The sequence below is a fragment of the Propithecus coquereli genome, unplaced genomic scaffold, assembly GCF_000956105.1.
Source record: "Propithecus coquereli isolate 6110/MARCELLA unplaced genomic scaffold, Pcoq_1.0 Scaffold24, whole genome shotgun sequence".
NCBI classification, from domain to species: Eukaryota; Metazoa; Chordata; class Mammalia; order Primates; family Indriidae; genus Propithecus; species Propithecus coquereli.
This window is the reverse complement of record NW_012147952.1, coordinates 7,102,572-7,110,307: the sequence shown is the minus strand read 5'-3', so window position 1 is coordinate 7,110,307 and position 7,736 is coordinate 7,102,572.

Here is a 7,736-nt window from a genome sequence, read left to right as displayed (position 1 = left end):
AATTTAAGTTAAATGAGGGCAGGATTTTTGTGCACTGATGATTTCTAGGACTCAGAACAATGACAGGCCTGGGGTAGATAATAAATAATTGTTGAAGAAAAAGTGAGGAACAGACAGATAAAGAAAAAAAGGAGAAGAAGGGAGGAAGGTAAGAAGGAAGAGAAGGAGGGAGTGATAAAATAAGGAAGGTAGGAAAGAAAGAAAGGTAGAATAAAGGGAGGAAGGAAAAAAAAGATAAAAGGAAGGAGGGAAGGGCAGAGAGTGACACAAGGGAAGAGGATTGCTTGGTCTTCCTGGAATCAATCAGTCCCTCTCTGTCACTCTCTCCATACTGGACTTGAGCAAGGATCATTATTCTTATTGCTTCCGGAAGCCATTGAAAGACCATAAAGACAACCAAGCATAAGATGGAATTGATTCTGTGTATGATAGAGAGATGGAAAGAACCTGAGTTCTTGGTAACAAAGTTGAACATTTTAATTAACCAAGCCTGAAGGCAATCCTACCTCTGAACTTATTATGCGGCAAAATACATTTTATCTCATTTAAGCTGTGTTGAGTCAGAAGTTCCATTTCTTACAGCTGAATACTTTCTAACAGATAAAGTCTGGATTCCAGAGTTAGGAGGCAGTTGACTCAAGCTGAGAACCAACCATTTTACCGGTTGGAACCTGGTGTGGGTGCCTGTTATGTGGTTCTTTGTAATCAGTAATGACAATAGCAACAAAGTAGTATTCCCTGGCGCTGTGTGTCAAGCCCTGTGCTAATGTTTTACATGAACCAGATTCCTATGCTAGCCTTACTAGGTGGGTGTTGTTATATTTATTGCCAGTTTGCAAATGCAGAATTTGAGACTTCAGGAAGTTTAGGAATTTTTGTAAGCTACACGGTGATTGAGGGGGTTGATCTAGGATATTAATCCATGTCTATTGGACTCTAGAGCTCAAGCTTTGTACCTCTAGACTACACTCTCATGGTTCTTATTTTGGCTTGCTTTTTAGAGATTTCCCTTTTCAATTCATGTGGTCTACCTAGAACAATAAAAGGCAAGGCCTTGGCATCTCTCCACATAATCCTCAATTCCCAACTCTCCCTGAGAGTTACAATGTATATGCTTAATTACTCAAAATTTTTAGCTTTTCCACTTACTATGGGTACATGAACTAGAGAGAACAAAATGGCAATTCAACATATATCCATACAATATCACTGATTTGGAAAAGTTGGTATAAAGAAAATGTTCAGAATTAAAGAAGCAAAGATAAAGGAACTCTCCAAATCAAACAGAATGATATGGTGGTCAGTCTTGTAAGATACATTTTTTTTTTAAGGTGCACAATTTTTGTCAGCTGCTTGGAAAGTAAAAAGAATGCAGAGGTTAAAAATAGTCTTCTTAAGCAAAATATGTACACTTAGTTTTTCTAAAAATGTAATAAATGGTTTTTGAATAGGGAATAACAGTAAACTAAGGATCAGTATTTATTCACAATAACTGCTTCCAGCGCTCAATATTTTCATCTTGATTGCCATTCGTTTGAGTCATTCCCTGATTTCTGTGAATAATAAATGTATTGCTACATGCTAATATTAATAAAGAATTTCTCTTAGGTAACCGTGTATGCAAAAGTCCCCTTGAAACAATTTCTTATTCCAAAAAGATACTTATACCACTTGGGAAATCTATGGAAAAAAGCTCAACCTGCTCTGATGATAATTTCTTGAATCTCTCTATTTTTACTACAATGTTAGCTGTCCTTTCTATACTATTTTGCAATACTTCTAGGACCTCAGACACACTGAATTTGTTATTAGCTCCAACATTCTTTAGTCTTTCCTCGATGATTTCATCAAGAATGCATTTGCTTTTTATAGTGCTAAAATTCTATTTTTCCATTTATTTTGGTAACATTTACTGCTAACCTACTAGGTAACACAAAAGGCATGGTAAGAAATATAGAGATGAATAAGACATAATTCCTTTCCTCAGATGGCTCCTAGATTGTGGAGGAAATAGACACATCACTAGAGATTGAAAATATGTCCTATAGGACAGCTAGATAAGAAAAGAGTGTTGAAGAAACCCAAAGAACACCTAAATCTGCCTAGAGAAACTGGGAAAAATCATACTTATGTAGATAGTAAGTAGATAAGTAGAACCTTAAAAATGAATAGAAGTTTGGCATATACTGGAAGAAAGGACTGGCATCTGGGACAGATGGATCAACATGTGAAAAAACATAAGGAAGGTCAAGGAGATGTGAAAGTCTTCAAGAATGTTGCATCACAATAAATTAATCCTCACGCTGGTCCTATGAGGTCTTGTAATTATTCTCATAGTAGTATTGATGAAGAAACTAAGTTTTAAGACATTACCATTTGCTAAATTCTTTCTTGTTCACTCTTCTTTAAGTCTTTGTTTATAAACTTATTATATCAAACCTATAAGGGAGACAGCCTCTCACAATTACTCAGAAAATGTCAATTGAATAAATGTATGAATCAATGGAAGAAATGACTGTCTTTTTTTTTTTTTTTTTTTGAGACAGCGTCTCACTCTGTTGCCCTGGCTAGAGTGCTATGGCATCAGCCTAGCTCACAGCAACCTCAAACTCCTGGGCTCAAGCAATCCTTCTGCCTCAGCCTCTCAAGTAGCTGGAACTGCAGGCATGCACCACCATACCCGGCTAATTTTTTCTATATATTTTTAGTTGTCCAGCTAATTTCTTTCTATTTTTAGTGGAGACGGGGTCTTGCTCTTGCTCAGGCTGGCCTTGAACGTCTGAGCTCAAACGATCCTCCTGCCTCAGCCTCCCAGAGTGCTAGGATTACAGGCGTGAGCCACCACGCCCGGCCATCATTTTTTTATTTCAGAATATTACGGAGGTACAAACGTTTCGGTTACATATATTGCTTCTGGCAAGGTTATAAGTGTGCCCAACCCCCAGACAGTGTGCATTGTGCTCATTAGGTGTGAATTTACCCATCCCCTCCTTCCACGTCCTACCTGCTTGATTTCCTGTGAATGTTATTTCTATATGAGCATGTAAGTGTTGATTGATTAGTTCCAATTTAATCGCGAGTACATGTGGTGTTTATTTTTCCATTTTTGTGATATTTTACTTAGAAGAATGGTCTCCAGTTCCACCCAGGTTAATATGAGAGGTAGTTAACCATTTTTTTATGGCTCCGTGGTATACATATACACCATATTTTATTAATCCACTCACGTATGGCACTAGCTCTTTGCAATTGTGAATTGTGTTTCTATAAACATTCAAGTACAGGAGTATTTTTTTATAGAATGTCTTTTTTTCCTTTGGGTAAATATCCAGTACAAGGATTACTGGATCAAATGGTAGTTCTACTAGTAGTTCTTTGAGGTATCTCCATATTACTTTCTGTAGAGATTGCACTAGTTTGCAGTCCCACTAGCAGTGTATGAGTGTTCCTATCTCTTTGCATCCACGCCAACATTTGTTGTTTTGGGACTGTTTGATAAAAACCATTCTCACTGGAGTTAAATGATATCTCATTGTGGTTTTGATTTGCATTTCTCTAATGATTAGAAATGTTGAGCATTTTTTCATATGTTTATTGTCCATTAGAATGTCTTCTTAGCAAAAGTTCCTGTTCATGTCTTTTGCCCACTTTGTAATGGGGTTGTTTGATTTCTTCTTGCTGATTTGCTTGAGTTTTTATAGATTCTAGTTATCAGCCCTTTATTAGATGTATAGAATGAAAATATTTTCTCCCACTCTGTAGGTTGTCTATTTGCTCTAATGATTGTTTCCTTGGCTGTGCAGAAGCTTTTTAATTTGATCAGGTCCCATTTATTTATTTTTGTTGTTGCTGTGATTGCTTTTGGGGTCGTCTTTATAAATTCCTTGCCTAGGCCAATGTCTATAAGAGTTTTTCCAACATTTCTAGAATTTTTATGATTTTATGGCTTAGGTTTAAGTCTGTTATCTATCATGAGTCGATTTTTGTGAGTGGTGAAAGGTGCGAATCCTGTTTCGGTTTTCTCTATGTGGCTATCCAATTTTCCCAGCACCATTTGTTGAATAGGTATTCTTTTCCCCAGTGCGTGTTGTTTTCTGCTCTGTCGAAGATTAGATGGCTAAATGAGGATGGTTTTATATCTGGGTTCTCTGTTCTGTTCGATTGGTCTGATGACTATGTGTCGTGGTGTTTGCCTCTTTGTGATGAATCTTCCCAGGGAGTCCTTTGAGCTTCTTGTACTTGGCTATCTAGATTTCTAGCAAGGCCAGGGATATTTTCCTCCATTATTCCCTTAAATGAATTATCCAACCCTTGTGTATTTTCTTCTTCACCCTTAGGGATGCCTATGATTCTTATGAGAGGCCTCTTTACATAATCCCATATTTCTTGTAGGCTTTGCTCGTTCCTCTTATTTCTCTGCTCATCTCTGTGACTGACTTGTTTAATTGCAAGGTGTTGTCTTCAAGCTTTGAGATGCTGTCTTCTGCCTGATCTAACCTGTTCTTAAGGCTTTTCACTGTGTTTTGTAACTCCTTGAATGAATTTTTTGTTTCCAGAAGTTCTGTTTGATTTTTCATTAATGATTCAATTTTTTTAGTGAATTTTTTTTTCATTTCCTGCATTGTTTTTGTGGTTTCTTTGTGTTGGATTTCTATTCTATCTTGCATTTCATTGAGCTTCCTTACAATTCATCTGTCATTTCAATATTCAACTTTTCACTGGAATCCATTGCTAGAGAGCTGGTGTTCCCTTTTGGGGGTGACCTTTTGCTAAATTCTTCATCCTTCCAGAGTTCTTTCACTCGTTCCTTCTCATCTGGAACAGATGCTGCCTCTTATGTTTGGATTTTCTTTTGTTTAGATGCCGAGTTTAATCTCTGAGTCAATAGGTGGTTCTCATGGGTGGGAATCAACCACATACTCTATGAATGAGTCAGCAAATGTGTAAAGTGCATGTAAATTGACCTCCCTGTCAGTAGGTGGTGTTTGCTGGAGGGAACAAGCTACACTATTGTTTTTGAATCCTCTGACTCACTCTAGTTCCTCTGGAGAAGCCCTCTAATATACCCCGGGTGGTGGGTGGGGCCCTAGAACTTCCATGTGAGTCCTTTATTCTTCACCTCTGCAGAGGCAGGTGGGGGAATGAGTCTGGGTAGGGTTAGGTTGAGTGGGCCTGCCCTCAAGGTCCACAAATGCTGGCAAGGGATATGCAGGGATCAAAGGTCTGTTCCTCCCCTCTGGGCAAAGCTGCCTGGAAGGGGCTGAAGTGGCCCCACTCAAACAGAAAGTCTGCATGTGGAGGCGGGGCTGTCTGGGAACTGCAGTGTGGCAGTCTGGTGCAGGCCTCACTCCTTTCAACCCTCCCTTGTTCCTCAGTTTCTCCCAGGCCTCTGCCTGCATACAGGACCTCAAGTCAGCCAAGCTCCCTCACAACTGTGATGCAGGCAGAGAGGTTCCTGCCCAGGATCCCAGCCTGAGCTGGAAGCATGGCCTTCCCATGGGAGGAGGGATGCCCCACAAGCACACTGCAGCTAGGACCCACACTGTACTCTCCTCTCTGATTGGCTCCTGCAGGAACCCACACCTCCTGAGGCCAGTTCACAAATATCCCCTCTGTGCCCCTGGGCACTGCAACTGAGTCCTGGGTATGTGGGATCTGGCCTGTGGGCTTTTCCTCAGCGTTCCAGAGATCAGTCTCTGACCATGCCAGGGATAAGGATGCTGTTCCTGTGTCACCCACGGGGTGCCCAAGGTGATTCAGATGTGCCTCTACCTTGGGGCCTGTCTTGCTCTAATGGGTCTGCCAGGCAAACAGCAGCAGGAACAGCTGGCAGGCAGGGAGCTCCCAGTCCAAGCACCCCTCAGTCCACTGCAGGACCCCAAAAGGAAAGGTCTGAGCCCCACTTTTTGTGGGACCTTCCATGTTGTGTCTCAATTGTCCTTCTGTGCAGCCATGGGAGGAGTAGGGGAAGGGGAGAGAAAGATTCTGGGTGGAGGAAAAGTCTGCCCTCTGGTTGTCTCCAGTATTCTTTCCGGGAGTCAGTCTGCCCAGAATAGCCGGGCTCTGGAGTCACGCAGATCTCCCTGAGACCCACTGGACCCCCATGGCTCTTGTAGTCTGGGTTGGAGTTGAGAAGTGTCTGTGTGGGGATGAGTCGAAGCCTCCAAGGGAGGACAAAGGTGCCTGGTAGGTAGAAAAGCAATATGATTCCTGCCATCCTGGCTTGGGTCTGGGGCAGGAGGTGCCCCTGGGGCTGGGAGCCTGGTATTCTGTCCGCAAGAAGCTCCCAGCTAACTGTCGGCAGCAGTCTCTGGGCTCGTGAGGGTAGGAGGACTCTCCAGCTGCTCAGGAGCATGTAGGTCCAGGCCCACCCGACCTGGAGGTGGGGGTTCAGGGCCAGGGAGGCCAGAGGCAGCTGGGGCCTGAAAGGCAGGCTTGGGGTGAACAGGCTGAAGGCACAAGGGTCCAGCAGATGCAGGTCAGACGCCTAGAGGAAGCAGCTCTTCTTGCCCCTCCCAGAGCTCACCGAAGAGATTGCCCTGGGCCTCTCAGGGCAGAGCCTGCTGCACCACAGCATCAGAGCCTCTGAGCTGGGATTGGGGTGGAGCCAGAAGCACAGGCTCTGACTGGGGATTCTGAGGCTGGGGCCTTGCAAATGGCAGGCTACCTCAACCTGGAGGGCAGGGTCAGCACCAGGTGGCAGAAGGCGGCTGGGACCTGGAGGATGAGCTTGGGTGAATAGGCTGTAGTCTGCTTCTTAGGCACAAGGGTCCAGCAGATGCAGTTTAGACGTGCAGAGGATGCATCTCTCCTCACCCTGTCCGGAGCTCCGCCAAAGCACTGCCTGAGGCCTCTCAGGGTGGAACCTGCTGTGCCTTGGCAGGAGAGCCCCTGAGCCGGGTCTGCAGTGGAGCCAGAAACCAAGTTTCCAATCAGGTCCTCCAAGCAGAGGGCCCTGCAGATGGCCGCCGATCATTCCTGGAGAGTGGGGCCAAGGCCAGGCAGGCAAAAGGCTACTGGGACCTGGAGGGCAGGCTGCCTCCCAGGTACAAGGGTCCCAGGAATGCCAGGTCAGACTCTCAGAGGTCGCAGCCCTCCATGCTCCACCCAGAACCCGCCAAAGGGGTCTCCCAGAGCCTCTCAGGTTGCCTTGGGCCACCCTCTGGTCAGTTCTCGTGCCCTGGTCCCGCTGAGCTCTAGGGGTGAAGCGCCTTGCTCCAAATTCCAGGGTACGGCTCAGGGACGCCACAAAGCAGTCCAGTCCCTCCCTAGCCTGGTGAAGTCCTGGCACAGTGCAACCAGAGTTCAGGATGGCGCCAGCTATTGCTTCCTCTGCACAGAGCCTGTTGTCTAGTGCAATGGCTCTGCACCGACTCCAAGCACGTTCCTGTCTGAGCGGGAAGGAGGTCTATGTAGGGGTGATGGGTGTCTTCTTGCAGATCAGATTGCACTGCGCTGGCAAGGCGAGGGCCATCCTCTCGCGCTCTGTTCTCTGTTGTTCTCCTCATGTTCTCTAATCTTTGTATATGTAACTCTCTGTCACCTTTTTGTCCCCCCCTCCGCACTGAGTGTTCCACGTTGCTTCTCTGTGAATTCACAATGCTGTTTCTGGAGTGAGGAATCCGCACATAGGCAGCTGCCTGCAGTCTTCACCTCCTTCCCTGGGAGTGGTGAGCTGGCAGGCCACCTCTAGTCTGCTGTTTTTCTTTCTGTACTTTAAAATTTTTAATGCACTT